General features: G+C 35.3%; 1 protein-coding gene across 2 annotated transcripts in view; it reads left to right on the top strand.

Moving 5' to 3' along the window:
- LOC5569443 (uncharacterized peptidase C1-like protein F26E4.3) overlaps window positions 1–19249 on the top strand; it is a 306047-nt gene that overhangs the window by 241714 nt on the left and 45084 nt on the right. Inside the window, exon 1 of one of the 2 annotated variants that reach the window (XM_001658487.2) lies at window positions 8813–9299. The exons of the other annotated variant lie outside the window; for it this stretch is intronic. The gene's annotated coding sequence lies outside the window, so the exon portion shown is untranslated. Of the gene's footprint in view, window positions 1–8812; window positions 9300–19249 lie in introns of those variants that run through there. 2 annotated transcript variants of the gene reach the window in all.

The following is a 19249-nucleotide window of genomic DNA, read 5'->3' as shown; positions in this document are numbered from 1 at the left end:
AATTGTCATGGGAAGTATATTGGGTTAGTGGGTGTTTCCGGCCCCATCACTCGCTCCAGTTAGAGCAAGCAATACAATCGATGGACCAAACATTCATGAGGAGTTCCAAAGCGAATTCCTTTTATGTTTTTATCATTAAATTTAATGATAAACCTGAGTAATTAATCCAGGTTTATAAAAGCGCTAATGCCTGCCGCAAACAGGCTCGCTTTCTGGTAGGGACTTGTCGATTTGACGTTTGGCATGGGTCGTTTCTATTGATCCCTATCAGTCTGATTGTTTGATCCATACCAGAAAGCGAGCCTGTTTGCGGCAGCCATTAGCGCTCGTAAAAAGCTGGATAGAAAATTTTCTTTGAAGTTTACAATAGATTCTTGGTGACATTCTAGCCAAAACCTTTTTAGAATTCTTGTTGGATTTCTGATGATGTTTGAAACAAAGTTCTGGTGGATTCCTTGTTAGTTTTCTTCTCAGCATTCTACTGAGTTTTAACTAGTTGCACAGTGCATTCGTGGCGTATTCATGAAGATCTGCATAACAGATTTTCCAAAAATCGTGGAAAACATCTGTTCAGAAAGATCCTGCCTAAGACTGCATCAGTGAAGAGAAGCCACATCAGTTTGTTTGTATTTTATCCTAGATTTATTTGAATACTTTTCAGAAGTTTCATTATGCTTTACCCGTGGCACATCATGTTTTGTTCAAATAACGGAAAATTTTCAAAAAAAGTTTTCGGCGAAACCTATAAGGTAATTTTTTATTTGTTGACATATTTTTTCCTTCAAATAACGGTAATGTCATAAAATAGACCTTTCTGGAACCTGTACGTGATGCTCAGGAGTGGAAACACAGAGTCTATTCCTCGTTAATTGACATGTTCTGTCGAATTCAAGAAGATTGAAACGTTGCACAATAGGTTTTGGACATGAAACTGAAATGTCCCCTAAGAGGCCTTGGCGGAACCAGTACCAGGTGCTTAGGATTGACCTAATTAGTTGATACCTAGTTCATACTTCATTAATTGACATGTTCTTGCGAATTTACGAAGATTGACACGTCGCACGGTTTGTTATAGATATAAAACAGAGATATCACCAAGGAGGGCCTGGTAGAACCTGTGCTTGGAGCTATGGATTGGCCACATCACATGTTAATAAGTTGATCTTTCTTTTATTGACATTTTTTTTTTTGCAATTCACAAAGATTGAGACAAAAGCAGAAATATCCCCAAAGAAGCCCTTATGGAACCTGTGTCAGAAGCTCTGGAGTGGCCAAATTTTTTATTACCATGTTATTTTTAATTTATTTAACCTTCCTAATGCATTAAGAAAAAGTTACACATTATGCATTAAGGATCAAAAATGACCCATGACTTTAAAACACTCTCAAAAATCCATTTTTGAACCGATTTTGGTTCTTTTAGCTTTATATGAAAGATATGGAACTCAAGAATGGAACCCTGGAAATTGTTTGTCAGTATGGCCATTCTGGGCACAAGGGCACTAGGGAACCTGGAACCTGTTTCAGAAGGAACTGGCGTATATCATATTCAGCAGTTCATACACATGTATATAACGACGGTTCAAATTTCATGGTTTTTCATTCCGATTTACAAGAGCACCAAGAGGACCAACATTTAGATTTGGCCGGTACTTCGGAGTATTCCGGAACCAGTTCCGCCAGGGTGTGATGTGGACATTTTCAGACCATCATATAGTACCATCATGCGACGGTTCAAAATACATGACTTTTCATCCATTTACATGGACACCATGCCATGTACCTGGCGTTACGCACCTAGTGGAACAGAACCTGCTTCTCAGCATTTATAAACGGAGAGGTTTGCCATCTGACTATTTTTCCCTATGTATATATGCCAAGGCATAATGATATTGTATACCTGGGAAGTCGAAAAAATTTCCAACCCGAAAGGATCCTCGACCGGTGGGAATCGAACCCATGCCCATTAGTTTTATCTTACTGAAAAGCTGCGCGTTTACCGCTGAGGCTATATGGGTCTCTTAAACATAAAGTTATCATACTTGAATTTTATTTCTGTTATTACTAAATTAGTAAAAAAATGTAATATAAGGAATCGGAATCATTCGACATAATTCTAAATTCTGACTATTATAACTTTTGACATCAATCGCAATTTTGAGACCTGCTCAAATGGGGCACCAGACATCCTTTTAGGAAAACTTTCAGATATTCCTTCAAGAATCATTCTCTAAATATCTCCAAAGGTTCTTCCAGAGAATTCTCCAGGCATTATTTCTAAAATTCCTTCACGAATAATCTATACCGTAATTCTTACAGCAATTTCTTCTCTAGGGCTTTTGCCAGAGATTGCTCCAGGAAGAAATATTGTGTTCCATGATACATTTTAGACCCGTTTTGAAAGGGCTTTTGATAGGCTGAATATCTTAGCAATTCCTCCTGGAGTTTCTCCAGGGATTCGATAAGCAATTCGTCCTAGGATTCCTGCAAACAATATTTACAGGTATTCAATTTGGTTACCGGCATATCGGTCTATTTTATTTGAAGTAAGAGGGAGCATGGAGAAGAAAGCAATGAATACTAGATGGAAAGGTACCGTAAGGGAACGGCGAGAGAAATTGGATTAGATGTTGAAGAGGGCATACCATATAGAACAGTATTACTTGAAACGTCCTTCTTTTTGGCTAACGTCCCCTATGGGAACGGCTTGGCATGTTGTACGAATAACACTACCAAGACAGCCAAGACATTTACAGGGATTCCTTTAGAGATTTCGCAAGGAGTTTCTGCAAGAATGTCTCTAGTGATTACTAAAGTAAATTTTTTACTGGGATTCTTCCAGGAGTTTCTCCCAGAAATCCTCCAAGATCTGTTCCAGGAATTCTTTCAGGAAAGCTGCGAAATTTCTCCAGATAATTTTTAAGTGTTTTTTTTTCTGGTATTCTTTCAGAAATTCCTCTAGAAAATCAAGGATTCTTGCAGAAAATCTTCAAGGCAAAACTTTTTTATGAAGGGATTGTTAGAGTATGTTAATGTTCATATCTTCAAGGTTTCCCCCAGGAATTTCTCTAAGAGTTACACTAGGACATTTTGATTCAATGGTTACTCAAGATATTTATCTAGTAATTTCTTCAGAATTTTCTCTGATGATTTCTTCACGGAAACATACAAAGATATCTCCAAGTAGTCCTCTCAAGATGCTTCCAGGAATTATTCCGAAAATTTCTTCTTGGATTCCTCCCGAAATTACTTCAGGGATTCTACCAGGAATTTTTACAGGTGTTTCTCAGCTTACAAATTCCTCAAGAATTTCTTGGAGGAATTCTCCCAGAGTTACCACAAGGAATATCGCGACATGAACTATTTTAATAATTTCTCCAGACTGACTGGGACTCGTTCTGAACCACCAACAGTGATTCTTCTAAGAGTTCTTCTTGAAATTTCTTCAGTGATTCTCCTATGAATTCCTGCAGGAATTAAGTCATACATTATGCTAAGAACTATTTCAGGGATTATTTTACGAAAATCTACAAATATTCCTCCAGTAAATACTTTACATTGATTTTTTTTGTTAAATCTCTTCATGGAATCATGGATTTCTCTAGTAAAACCTCTACAGCGATTCATGCAGGGATTTCTTCAGCTTTTTCATCAGGAATATCACAAAGGATTACTTTAAAAAAATCTTAATGATTTCCTCTAGAAATTGTCCAAGGATGGGCTGGTAGACAATCAACTGCACATTTTAATGAAATATGCTTTTCGTCTACGCAGTCTTAATTATAAAAAAAAGCCGGTAAAAAATAAACAGCGGAACCAAAAAGCATATTTTATGTTCCAGAGATTTTTTCATGAATTCCTCTAGAGAATTCTTCTAAGAATCCCTCGATTGGCTCTTGCAAGAATTACTTCAACCGGGGATTCTTCAAGGGATTATTTCTTTTTCTACAATTACAACGCATTTATCCGCATCGACCAAGGAGTGTGGGTTCGATTCCCGCTTCAGTTAGGAAAACTTTTCGTCAGGAACGTGTTTCGATTGTGAAATTGGACGTTGCATGCTAGTCCGTGGTCTGGTGTGGTGCTTTTTTCAAAGGGCAAAAGGTCCACTGGAAGCATTTACGTGAAAGTGTTTTTTTAAGGTTTCTTTAGGGATTGCTCTAGGAATCTTTTCAGGACCTCATCTATTTTCTTTCAAACATCTTCTTGAGAAAAGGAGTTCCTAGAGGAATCTTTAAAAAAAATCGCAAATGAAATTCAGGATGAATTATTATTCATTTTGAAGAAATCTCTGGAGGAATTCATGGGTAAATCTATGTAGAAATTTATAGAGGATTCTCAAAGAATTGCCCGGAGGAGTTTTTGGAGGCCCAGAACGAGTCTCTAAAGAAATTTGAAGGGGAACTCCTGAAAGATTATCTGAAAAAATCCTTAGAAGAATTCATGTAGCGATTTCCTGGATGCATGCCTGAGGGAATTCTTAGAGTAAACTTTTGAGGAAACCTTAAAGGAATTCAAGAAGTTATTTATTGTAGGATCCCTAGATGAATTTCTCCAGGAGAATTTCGGGAGCGATCCCGGTAGAAGTCTCAGGAACAATTCGTAGAAGAATCTCGAGAAGACTAACCGAGAATATTCTGGAGAAACAAATGGAGAAATATCTGGAGTAATGCTTCAAGAAATTGTTGTATTGTAACTTGGAGGAAGCCTTAAAGACATCACTGCATAAATCCTTGAAGAAATATTCCTGGAGGAATGCTAAGAAGAGTCCCCGACCAGATAGAAGAAACAAGCTTATAACAGCTCTTATATGATTTTATTATAAGACCAGTTGTTATAAAACATATACCGTTAGTAGTTGGAATAACAAATTTTACGCCAAATAAATATAGAATATATCAAATCCTATTAAAATTATACCAATATGATTATAAAACGTGTTACCGACCTGTCACAACAAAACAACATTATTGCAAATTTTGTTATTGTTCATAACTTTAGATGTTATTTACAACCAACTTACACATGCAATGTAAGAAATATAACAAATGTCATGTAATTAATCTGATACAAAAAAAATGTGACAAGTTAAGAACAAAGCCATCTTGACAAAGTTATATGGACTTCTGTTAATTTAACAGCTTTTGTTACAATATGTCATAATCTTGTTATGTGGTTCTAGACGGGTGTTTGAGAAACCTGAGGGGCCCAGAAGTAATATCTGAAAAAGTTCCCTGAGGAATTGTTCGAGAAATTCCTGGAGAAATTCTAGTTAAAATTTTACTCGAGGAATCTATAGAGGAATCACTGGAGACATTCCCGCAGTAAGTCTTGGCGAAATCCCTGTACAAATATCCCTGCAGAAATTCCTGGAATAATCCTTGGAAAAATCCCTGGAGGATCTTCTGGCAATATTCCTGATGGAATTGCTGGTATTTCTGGAGTTCTATCGGAAACGGTCTGGTAGCGAACAAAATTTGTTTCTTTGAGAAATCTCAGGGTAACCGCTTGTGGAACCCATGGAAAAATCGCTGTAAGGATTACAGTATTGATTATCTTGGATCTCATGGCCCCTGCACATAAGGCCGCAGTACGTGCACAGAATGCAATCAGTGGATTACAACAAAATTGTATCACAATTATATCAAGATTTGTTACAAATATCAAATTTTATTTCATTTTTGTTCATGCACGTTGAGTTGTAACAATGTCCTTACATAATTAAAACAAAATCAGTTGTAATAACAAAGGCTATTTCAAATTTGTTTAAATTCATAACTTATTTATAAAACAAATCGTGATAAAAAATCTGAGGGAAGTTACTTATACATGTGCGCTTTCATTCATGTCAAAAACATAACAATTTTGTTATAATTAAGTTATCAATAATGACAAACTGAGTTATATTATTGTTTGATTTGAAACATAATAAGTTACATATTTGTTTAAATTATATTATATTTTGTTTCAATTTTGTTTAGTATAGAGGAAATTGTATTGAATTTTTTGTTATTTTATGTACTACCGGCCAGTGGATTACAACAATATTGTAGCACGATTATATCAAGATTTATTACAAATATCAAATTTTGTTTCATTTTTGCTAGAAGTACTTTGAATTCATGGAAGAAATTTAAACATAATTTAAACAAAACCATATTAACAAAAGCTGCTTCAAATTTGTTACTAGTTAGAACATAATTATAACACATTTTTCATAAAATATGTGAGAGCAACTCCTTATAACAAATTTAGTTATAATTCAGTAATGGAAAATAGCAAAATTAATTATATTTGGGTTTGATTCGAAACATAATGAGTTACACTTTTGTTTGAATTATAACATATTTTGTTTAGTTTAGAGTAAATTGTGATATAATGTTTATTATTTCAACTACTAATCATTAAAAATTATAACATACTTTTTTAGAAAAAACGCGCTAACGGAATAGCAAAATCTGTTTCAAATCTGTTGTAATCCACTGGTCAGGTTACTCTAGCTTTTACTGTATACCTCCCTTGTTCTCTGGTCCGTTCAAAATCCAGTTATGCTGAATTGACTGTATAATCACTTTTTTCTAATTTGGCCGTAACGGAAATGATATTCTAATATAATATTTTTATGTTTGGGAAACCCAGCGGTAAACACGTAGCTTCTCAGCTAGACCAAACTAAGGGGCATGGGTTCGAATCCCACCGGACGAGGATCTTTCCGTATTGGAATTTTTTTCGACTTCCCAGGCATACAATATCATCGTGCTTTCCAAGCGATATACATAGGAAAAAATAGTAAGATGGCAAACCTCTCCGTTATAAATGCTGAGAAGTGGGCTCTGTTCCACTAGGTGCGTAACGCCAGGTATATGGCATGGTGTCCGTTTACATCAGGATGAAACATCATGTATTTTGAGCCGTCGCATGATGGTACTATATGATGGTCTGAAAATGTCCACATCACACCCTAGCGGAACCGGTTCCGAAATACTCCGAAATACCGGCCAAATCTAAATGTTGGTCCTCTTGGTGCTCTTGTAAATCGAAATGAAAAACCATGAAATTCGAAACATCGTTATATACATGTGAATGAACTGCTGAATATGATATACGCCAGTTCTTTCTGAAACAGGTTCCAGGTTCCCTTGTGCCCTTGTGCCCAGAATGGTCGAACTGACAAACAATTTCCAGGGTTCCATTCTTGAGTTCCATATCTTTCATATAAAGCTAAAAGAACGAAAATCGGTTAAGAATTCGATTTTTGAGAGCGTTTTAAAGCCATGGGTCATTTTTGATCCTTAATGCATAATGTGTCACTTTTTTGTAGCGCCGCTCCTAGAGGTCGCTGAAAGCTTCTTTTAGCACGAAAATGTTCGTTTTCAAAAGTTAGGAGTAGTCAGAAAATTTCAGATTTATATCTCTTTTCTCCACAAAGTTACAGCTTATTTACCGTGCCGATTGGCCAAAAATGACCCCAATGCACAAGTAAGGTTAAAATTCATTAAGATTGAGATTTCGCACGGTATGTTTTTGGACATTAAACGGAAATGTTCCCCAAGAAGCTCTCGTGGAATCTGTGCATGGAGATCTGGAGTGGCCACATCTTTTCGTACCGAGCTTTTTATTGTTTCTTGAATTCACGAAGATTGATACGTCGCACGGTACGTTTCCGACAAAAAACGGAAATGTCCACAAAGAGGCCCTGGCGGAACCGGCTACAATGTTCCGGAACGGTCCATTTATTCAAATTATATTAAAATCATGACAATCGACCATTATCTCACGTTTACATAAAAACTTTAGTGTTCTAGCTGAATTAAATAAAGAAATAATCACATTTCCCGAATTGACCCCAGTGACCCCAGTACAACCCGGAATATCTCCGGCATGGTTCTGAATACAGAATTGACCATTTATGACAAATAACTAAAACCTTTTTAAAGTAAACTGACGGTGGTTTCAAAAAAAATCGAATGGGAATTGACAAAATAGCAGCTGTTTGAAAATGCCTTGTTTGAGGCCGGTAACGTAAAGGTTAACAAAATATCAATTAATGCTTAATTTAATTTAAGTAAAATAGGATGATAGTGTTTTCTAACACAGAACACCTGGATATAAAATATGAATAATGATTCACCACTGACTTACTTTCAAAAAATAGATATTATTGCATAGGGTAGATGTACCAGTTATAGACATAATGGTTCCCAATTTCGCCATACGGGAAAATTTTATTATCTTCAAATTTTTAATCATTCTGCGTGTTTAAGTAGTTTGATATCAAATGTATCTTGATGTTGAAACATCCAAAAATATTCAAATTTGTAAGTTTTCTAGAGAACACATATGGCTAAATAGGGGGTTACTATAGCCATAATTGCTACATTGTCCCTATAACGTATAAGTTTAGTAAATAGACATCAAATGTTGGTTCAAATTGGTCGATTAAACGTTTGTTCATTTTGGTGACTCAGTGCTTTCTATGGAATGACTAATTATTATTAGTTTTTTTTTCTGAAAATCACCTCATAGTATATGCCCATATTTGGACCAAGCCTCTAACGCATAGGAAATTCACTTACACATTCAGTATAAAATTGCATCCAAACGGCCATCCGCAAGCAATCATCAAAATTATCGCGCGTGCTGTTATCCTCACAAGCGAACTACGCGATACTCGCGGGCGTCGCGTCATCACCGTCATCGCCGTCATCACCCGCACCACCCTCTGGTTCACGGCAAGTGACGCGACGACGCTGCTGTTAGTGGCCGTTAGTCATCAAAACACCGTCCTCAGTCAGTAAGCCAGTCAGTCAGTCAGTCAGTCACTCGGGGTGTGCGAAAGTCTCGCGGTTCGCTGATCGTGCCGTTGTCTTGCAGTCGGCTTCCAAACGGCAACCAGAGTGGATGCAGCAATCGGTCGGTCGGAGCTAAGCGTCTAACAGAATCCTATCGACGGCGGACGGTTTCCTTCTTTCTTTCGGGAAGTGAGTGAATTTTTCCCAGTAACTTAGCACTGTCCCTTAGCGTCGCGCGTGAAAACGGCTCGTGATCGTTGGTGGCGGTTAGCGAGGTGACGACGGTGCAAGTGGCACACGCGTGCGTGCGTGTGGTTTGGATTGCAATCGTGACACGATCGTGAAAACTTAGTCTGCTGCTGTTTCTGTGCGTGTTCCGATTCGACTCATTAGTGGGCACCGTGAAAGAAAGTGAGAGTGACAAAATTGGTGCAATCGTGTCTCGGTGGATTTTGTTTTGAAGGGGGAAAATAGCAAGAAGAACAAATCTCGTGGAAGAAGCCAGAGGTAATGTGGTTTTGTTTGAAGTGTGAAGATTCTGAAGATTCTTCGTGACATAATGGTGGTCTTACGAGTGTGGCGACGAAAATTGTGGCTTCGAATAGTGGAACACTTGAGTAAATGTTTGCTTATTTGTTTGGTGAGATACGTGGAATGGATTTTGCATTCGAGAACAAAGGCTTGTTTTGGTGCGAATTGTTTTCTGCCGTGTGGATAAACTAGATTAGATTTCTTATCTGGGTTACACTGCAGAGCTGGATTTTAGTAAGATAGAGGATGTGTGTTTATTTTATTCTAGTTATTATAAGTGCGACAAACAATCGTATCATCGTGGACAATCTGCGTTGCGGAAATATTTTTTCACACTTCTTATGGAGACGAATTCCATGACAAATCGGTCAGTCACCGAACTCAATCATTTTCGATTTATAGAAAACCTTACAAATATTTCTGGTGAAGTAGAATAAGTGTTTTTTTTTTTAGATCTCGCGTAGCTTTGGAAAAGGGCATATGAGTTTTACATTTAAAGAAAAATATTCTGTAAAGAAGTTGTAAACTTACATGCAAACGTTTGAGGTCACTCCTCAAAAAACGATTTGTTCATATCTCTGTGATCACACATTTAATTGAAACTAAAATTGGTTCATTTAAAAGGTAAAAAGTTATTCTTACTTTGTATGTGTTTCACAAAAAAAAAAAATTATCTACTAAATTATTCAGGTTCTAATAATAACACTTACGGGCTTATTCACAAATTTCATAACGCTAAAGGGGTGGGTGGGTGTCCTCATGATGTTACGGCTCATACAAAATTTGTAGAACATTCATACAAAAAGCGTTACGAGGGGGTGGGTGGGTGTCAAAAATGGCCATTTTCAGCGTTATGAAATATGTGAATGAAAACTTACAAGCTTGCCTAATTTTCTCAGTATTGGATCGACCAAAACTTCAAAACAAGGACAGTATTAGAAGAGCACTGGTAAAATTTTGATAATTCTATTTTGTATTCTTTTGAGGGGCTGACCACGAACTTTAACACAGGATTGTATTAAACAATTTGGACCTGATTAAAATATATACACTAGAAAAATTAATCTTGAAAAAAAACTTTAAATAATAATAAAACAATAAAAAGTTTTGAAATTTTTAAAAATTTTACCATAGATTTTTGATAAAACTTTTGCGTTTAGGACTAACTTGGACGATGCAGAATTTTTCAATAAAAATACGAGCAATTTTTTTAAATGTTGTCTTATTTTATGCGATGAAATAATATGAATCTTGAAAATAATTGATATAATGACAATCCTTATCTTGGGCGCCAACTTCATAAAAACATTAAGGGAGCAAAATTTAATAGTCGCGATCATGATGATTTTGTTATTCGAATTAAGAAAATTCAGAAAGTAAATACCTTTGTAAGTATTCCTATTTAAAACTAGTCAATTGTACGTTATTTAACTATTCCCCAAATAAGATCTTAACCAACAAGATAGCGTTAATTAACAGCTATAATTTGGAAAATTATTTTTAATGTTTGCTTAGATTTAACACTTCATTAGAATCGAAGAAATAAGAATGATTTTGGGAGAGAACGAACATGGTGTCGTGGTTAGAGCACACACTTCTTACGCAGAGGACCTAGGATCGAATCTCATCCCCGATGATACATTGTGCAAAAAAAAAAAACATATATTGGTTTTCTCGATTTCATAATGGAGTTATAAGTTTTTTTTTGCACAACTTATATAAAACTCAAAAAAGGTAAAAAGAAAAAGTACTGAAAGCTGAGTATTTTTTAGAGGCCTGTGCAACCATAGTATTATTAGTAAGGTTAAACTTAAGATTTTTACGTTGATTTTCAACACCACTGGGAAATTTTGTCATATAGTTTGGGCAGCTTTGGGTTTTTATTCACTTTTGAAACTTTTGCAATAATATTCGAGATGTTGAGTTTCAGACAATTAAGTCGACAATAACGACCCATGGCGGAGAGAACGAAAGTTCCTGAAATAGTATAAGTTTCTTTATGACAAGAAGCTCTCGCAAAAATAAGTAAAACTTTTGCAAGATTCGTTGGTGAGACATTTAAGTGGAGCTAGAAAATGTGTGAAGCTTTTGTTATGTGTTTCGAAATTACCAACTATGAAAGAACGATTTTATTGCTCAAGTTGGCAATCAGTATCTTTAAAATAATCTTATCTATAAAATAAACAATTATCTGTTTCATTGTCAACGTATACATAGGAAAACCAATTGAAAAAATGTTGATTTTTTAATTCATTGCCACGAAAACCAAGATTTTTGATAAAATGATCTGAAAGTGCCTTCAATCATCATGAAAAAATAGTCTATTCGATCTTATTAAAAAAATATATCCTTTCTCTTAAAATGGGATTAAGGATTTCTCGAGGGCGTTTTGTATTATTTTTCTTTGAGGAAATCAGTAAATAGTCGAATTCCGGCGAACAATTTCTTCGAAGAGAAGAAATTTCCTGCCCTCATTTTAAGCAAGAAAATTTCCTTTTCTTTGAAGAAAATACGCGCCGGAATCCGCCTGCAGGGCTGGTAGTATGACTGTATTAGAAATAAGAATTTTAGAGATATCTATCGTGGAAAAAAAAACAAACCATACAAGAATTATGAATACTAAATGAAATCTAACAGAAAGCACGAGATGAGAGATTTATTTCAAAGTTGAATAGACATTTTTATAAGTTAATTTTTTGCATTTCAAAGTGATCATCTGATATTCACCCTGCTTTATTTCATTGACGGTTCTTTCGAGTTTTACCGTACTCAGCATTTTCGGTAAGTTGTGTTTAATCGAGAATGACCAAATATATCCTTCTTTTGATTGCTAATCATTTTAGCTCAATTTACCATAGGCTTTTTCTACATATTACTCCGTAGGAGTTTGTTTTGTGATTTTTCACGTTAGAAGGTTCGTGATTCTTCCTAGATTTTCATTTTATATACCTTCAATAATTATTCTTCTTCTTTCTGGCATTACGTCCCCACTGGAACAGAGCCTGCTTCTCAGCTTAGTGTTCTCATGAGCACTTCCACAGTTATTAACTGAGAGCTTACTATGCCAATGACCATTTTTGCATGCGTATATCGTGTGGCAGGTACGAAGACACTCTATGCCCTGGGAGGTCGAGAAAATTTCCAACCCGAAAAGATACTCGACCGGTGGGATTCGAACCCACGACCCTCAGCTTGGTTTTGCTGAATAGCTGCGCGTTTACCGCTACGGCTATCTGGGCCCCCGACCTCCAATAATTATATTCTATTCTAAATCTGAATTTTTTTTAAGGATGCATCAGCATTCCTGTTAAGAGTATCTTGAAGAAATCAAAATTTCTTCAAAAGTTCTTCCATTTATTTATTTTTTTTTTGAAAAATTCTCAATGAAGCTTCAAATATTTTTTCTAGCCATTTATCCAAGGAACTTTCAAGAAAATTTTAAGGATTGTTTAAGACATTTTTTTCAAGGATCTACGTTGAATTTCGAAAGAATATCCTAGAGTAATCTTAGATGACACTTGTGTGAGTTCTAAGTATACCTTGATGAATTCCTACTAGGATCTCTGAATGACCTCCTAAATGTTTGATGAAAGTCTTCCTAAAATATAAAGAAATAGAATTTCCAAATAATGTCCTAAAAGACGTTTTGTAGAAATAACATGGAGAAAATCGGATCGACTCCCTAAACCTTGAATATGGAGATCGGGAAATTTTATATTAAAAATTACTAGAAAAATTTCTGTAGGAACTCAATGGGGAATCCTTAGTCGAATTTAACGAGGAATTCTTGGAAAAGTTTATAATAGTTATCATTGAATAACCCCTAGAGGATTTTTGGAGAAATTTCTGAGAGTAATTGTGGATAAATGTGAAAAAATCCTTTTGAAAAGCCTGGTATTAACGAAAAAATCGGCTTAAGAATTATGTAGGATTCCATGGAAAAATATCAAAACGATTTTATCCAAGAACTCTGGAATAAACTTTTGTGGAAGCGTTGAAGTGCTCTACGATTTTTGGATTCCTCTATGCATCCATTGAAAAGACGATAGTAGCATCTCTAAAGAAATTTTTGAAACTATTCAAGAAAAAATCACTGAAGAAATTACTAGAATTCCTGAAGCATTCCTTGCGAGTTCTGAACAAAATATCATAAGGAACTTGTGGCATAGTCGCCTAATAGTTTTTGTAGGTTTCTCTGGAACCACTAGAATTTTGCACTAGGATTCACTGCAACCAGATTAAAAAAGTGGCTTTAGAGATAAATTTCATTAAAATAGAGATTTTAGAAACTATAACTAAAATAACTGGGGCCTTCCTTAGCCGAGTGGTTAGAGTCCGCGGCTACAAAGCAAAGCCATGCTGAAGGTGTCTGGGTTCGATTCCCGGTCGGTCCAGGATCTTTTCGTAAAGGAAATTTCCTTGACTTCCCTGGGCATAGAGTATAATCGTACCTGCCACACGATATACGAATGCGAAAATGGCAACTTTGGCATAGAAAGCTCTCAGTTAATAACTGTAGAAGTGCTCATAAGAACACTAAGCTGAGAAGCAGGCTCTGTCTCAGTGGGGACGTTAAAGCCAAGAAGAAGAAGAACTAAAAATAGAGACTTGCGTTAAAGTATTTAGTGAGCAAGACTCTAAAAAAATGTGTTAACCTGAGAGACCGAAAAAACATTTTTGGAAAAAAATGAATATTTGCAATTTTTTTTCATAAGCAGTTGATGAATTGGGTGTCGCAATTGGAACTGTACTTGTATTTACCCATTTGGCAATCTTAATCTCTGATTACTTGTCGTTAAAATCGTTAAAAGGATCGAACATGTCAATTAGCGTTTTGATAGAGGCAGGCCGATTTTTTTTAGAGGTGAAGTATGGTCCATGGCAAGCTCAATGTTGCAGGGACCAAGTTAAGAAGAGACAGTTAATGAGAAACAGAAGACGAATTCCATCCTGAATGAGTCGAAAAAAATATAAATCGTTCTCGATAATCTTCGATTTGCAGTCAATTTTGCACATATTTTTGACATGGTAAAATAAGTGTTATGCATAAAAAAATGGATCTATTTGACTCAAGAATAAATTTTATACAATGAAATAATAGTTTATGTTGTTTCACGAAAAACTTAATAATAAAACTTGAATCAAAACAAAACACTACTTGAGTCGATTTTACACTGGTACAAAAACGTCGCAAGTAACTGAATTAAATGGCTTATCATTTTGTCATAAAATATCTGTGGGAAATAATAGGCTCTCCCTAGTTTTTTTTTAACACGAGCTTATTGTATGCAAAATTTAAGCAATATACACGGCGAAAAAATGTTGAAATGGTGATTCATTTTAAAACAGTCTTATAATACAGGTTGTGCTTCTTCTGAATTAAGTTTCTTCGAACCATATGGAATTTACTTACGTCGATTTGAAAAAGTAATCGAGAACTTTTGGTCGATTTTAAAAATTTTGGCTTTTTCTCAAAATAAATACGCTTTGATGATACAATCTTGAAATTATTTAAAAATTATAATAATTATCTTGATCGTTCTTGATACTTCTAGAGAAGAAGCCATTTTAGAATTATAAGTTTAATGCATAAAAAATATTAATTACATAATTAAAAAGGTCATTTTCTTTGATTACTCGATTCTTATTTGTAACGATATTCTTGATTCCTCCAAGAACACAATCAAATAAAAGCTTATGTCAGCGAATTTAGCGAATGTCCTTTTAGGCAGTGAAATTCAGTAAGGTTTTCGGAGATCTGCGAATATCTGTAAAGATTCACGAAGGTTCAAGATAGTCTGCAAAGAATAGAAATCCAAAATGATCATTTTTCCATTATTTCATTAAATTGAATTTTATCTAGATTTCATTAAATTTAAGATCTGAAAAATCCCGAATCCCGGGATATTTTCGAAAATCCCGGGATTTCCGGAAATTGTATATTGCACTAGAAAATACTATAATAATATAAATGTCATCTTCATGCTTTGGTGGTTAATTTTTCTATCTTATTATCCTGGTCTGACATGCTGGCAGCAATTGTGTCAACTCTTAAAAAGGTAGGAAGATTTCATATGATCAACCAAATGTAAATAAGTTACAAGCATGACAATAAGGATCGATTTTGACAGGTTTTACGTCAAAAATGGAGAGTGATTGGTATAAGGTACCTATTTTTTACGCAACACGATTGAAATTTATTTAAAAAAAATCAGTAACCATTAACGTCGAATGCAGGTAAATGGGTGGAAAATTCGAGCCCGGGAAACAAGACCCTCTAATCGTGTCAGATGACTATCATTCCGCAGATTCTGCATTTCAAGATGTTCATTCTACCGCGCATGCTGTGTGTGCAAGATGACGGATGAGTGTAGATAAATCATTTGACTGCTAACCATGGAATCGAAACGAACGTCGCGAAAAATGTCAAATGTTTACAGCACTGCTTTGCCTAAGTTGTCATATCACTTTGTGATCCAAACTTGAAAAACAATGGCAAAATCCGTACTCTCCATTTTTTACTGTTTTTATCCATGAAAAGTGTTTTGGAATATGATGTAGGGTTAAAGACTCTATTTTGGGCATTGTCACAATGGATCATTGAAGGTAGTTTTTGCAAGTGTTCACCGCATCAAAAGAAAGGCGCCACTGTATATGGGTTTTAACATTGTGACAGCATTGCTGTTCTGTCAAACACACAAGGCTACGGTAGCGCTATCTATGCTTTGTTTTGGTTATTTTAATGATCCATTGTTCGGTTATCATAGAACAAAATTCAAACTAAATTGGTGTTTTTCATACATTTTTAAGCCCACAACTTTTTCAAAAATCAATAGTTTGGCAAATTTAGGAAAGCGGATTTTTCTCTAATCGATTTATTTTTGAAAGAACGTTTATACTGGAAGAGTCCTTGTGTCAATCCTTAATCGATTTTAATATGAATTCTGAAGTGATTCTGATGAAAATCATAGAAGCTTTTAATGAAATCACTAGAAGGTTTCTTGGAAAACTACTGATGAAATCCCTGGAAAGTTTCTGATTAAAATCCTAGACAGCTTCTGCTGACAATACTAGAACCCCAGCAACACACATGTTACAATTGTGTATTATCAACTGATATATGACCAAAACTAGTCATATATCAGTTGATAATACACAATTATAGCATGTGTGTTGCTCGGGAAGGTTTCTGATGAAAACCCTGGTAGGATTCTGATGCGAATATTGGAATAATTCTGCCCTGGAAGCCTGGAAGGATTCAGATAAGCTAAGTGGAACGATTGTGATGAGAATTCGGCAGCGATGCTGATGAGAGTTGTGAGAGGATTCTGATGAGAGCTTTGAAAGGATTATGATGAAAATTCCAAGGAGATTCATAATTTCCTGAGAGGATTGTGATGAGAATGCTGAGAGGATTCTGAAGAGAATTCTTATGATAATCCTAAGAGAACAGAATCCTGCAAGGAATCTGCTGTGAGTGCTGTGATGATTTTGATGAATTTTGATTAGAATCATTAATACCGTAAAACGGGGTATCTTTGATAATGCGGGTAACTTTGATAGTGCATAACCAACCACATACTAAAGGAAATATCATAATTCCTGTTAATCAGTTAAGCAAAACGAATGCAAAACTAAAGAATACTAGTACGACACTTCATGTAAGAGCTGCTTTCATTTGAATCAAGAACATTTGAGGCTTTTTATACGAATATTAAAAATTGACACAATTTTAGTATTTTCGAATCCCTTACAAACAATCTGTTCTGCGATCACTATTTGGTGTAGTTTTGAATAGTTGGCCACTCAGTTTGACAGCCTAGTTATCACAGAACTTGAATATGGTCTCAAATCTCTTGGCGAAAAGCATTTTCACAAACTGGGGCTATTTTTGTAATCTAAGTCAGCAATTTCCATATAACGTTAAACGCCTAGAGGTATACAATGCCCTATAAATGTTCGTTATTCTTTCAATTTTGTTTGAATTATGCTCCATTATCAAAGTTACCCCAAAACAGAACACCAACTTTCGATTATATGAAAAATTATACATCCATTCAATATAAATCTTTTGGCAATCTATCGACTGCAATCGATAGCTAAGATGCCAGTACTAGTTTTAAAAATATAGAGTATAATTCTTTAAAACAGCATGCATAAATATTCAAGTTTTCTTCGAAAAATCTATCAAAGTTACTCCGTTTTACGGTACATTCTTATGAGAACCCCATAAAGAATCTTATGTGAATTCTGAGAATATTCCTGTGAGAATTCTGAGAGAATACTGATGATAATTCTGAGAGAATACTGATGAGAATTCTGTGAGGATGCTAAAAGATTCCTAAGAGTATTCATCAGAACCTGTCTAAGGGTCTCATCCTTCCTTGGAAGATTCTTAATGGTTGCAATTCATATATCGTTAAAAATATGAATTCAAACTTTTGAACAAAATACCGGAGCTATTGAACAAAAATTAAAATGGCTTTCATACGTCCAAAATGTCCCAACTTCAACTCTAAAAGTTTTCATTTGCTAAAACAGTGATGTTTCGCATAATGGCTGTTCTCTAAAATTAAATATTTTTTGGAACTAAAAACGTGATTCCGAAACTGGACCTAAAATGTACACTACATTTCCGGCCATGTATCCGGATTGGCTCCTGGTATTAAAATATTTGCTGATGCATTAGAAGATGCAACTAATCCTCTACATAATACTGTTCAAATTTTGAGAATTGATCAATTGAGTCAAAAGATATGAGCAAAAGAGTGCAGAAAAGTCGTTACCAACGACAACAACTTTGCTGGGAAACTTGAAATAAAAAAAAAACACAAAACTTTTTCATAAGGGCCACCCTACATCAATTAACAAGATATGCTCTACAATAGTCAAGCTAGAGCTAGAAAATAACTTTTTCTGTCAAATCTGCTTCAAATTTTCTGATTTTCATCTTTGTAGAACAAACTTTGCCAATATTCTTTACAATAAAAAAGTTTGAATGACTATCTTTTTTTTACAAAGGGCCATCCTAATTTCCCTTACGACCAATAAAAAAGCTTTTGAAGTGAAAACAACTTTGAAGAGTATCACTTTTACGTAAAATCACAAAAATGAAGCTGGAGGTTCGATCTTTCCTCCTAAAACCCCATTCCGTCCCACTGTGCACTGGTATGTGCTGTTAAATTCTTTAAAAGCTCTATGAGCAGATATGGACTCCAAATACCTTCAATTCATAACAAATTATGCTGTTTTCGAAACTTGTAACCTTCTGAACTATTGGGTCATCAAGTGTCTCAGTAGCTCAGCTGGTCAAAGCGCTTGTTGAGCATACAAGAGGCGTGGATTCATTCAAAATCTGTGCATTGCATTAAAAACTCATAGATCCTTATTAAAAGTTGACTTTAAATGGTCGATTCTATCACACCGAAAATATGCGTAAAATTAAATTCTATGGTCGAGCACGATTCCCAATTCGACTAGAGCTGGCTAGCATACTGGAGAAATATCGCTAAAAAAAATTCGAAATTGATGAAATTTCACGGGCAGGCACTCGGAATGCGTATACCATATCTAACGAGTAATGGAAGCTGACATGTCAATACCATCATCACTTCTTATCACCGATACTCTGGGGAAGCCAAGATAAGCATTTTGGGGGAATTTTCATTTTGAAGCTGGGATGAGGTGTTGGTGGGTTGGAACAATGTTATCTAAATAGTGTGTCTTGAAATTCCCGATGCAGCTACATACGGTCGATTGACAGTTGTGTAGTTTCTTTTCGTCATACGGTGTGGAGTGCTTCTTGATGAAGATTATTGAGCGCTTAGGCAGGCACTTGACAGAACTATAAAACTTGTTATCAGTAACAATACAATGATCGTGATTTAATGTTGCTTGTACAGATTACAGAACAGATTAGATTATCT

Source organism: Aedes aegypti, chromosome 2 (assembly GCF_002204515.2).
Source record: "Aedes aegypti strain LVP_AGWG chromosome 2, AaegL5.0 Primary Assembly, whole genome shotgun sequence".
Classification (NCBI taxonomy): Eukaryota; Metazoa; Arthropoda; class Insecta; order Diptera; family Culicidae; genus Aedes; species Aedes aegypti.
This window is presented reverse-complemented; position numbering and strand designations above follow the sequence as displayed.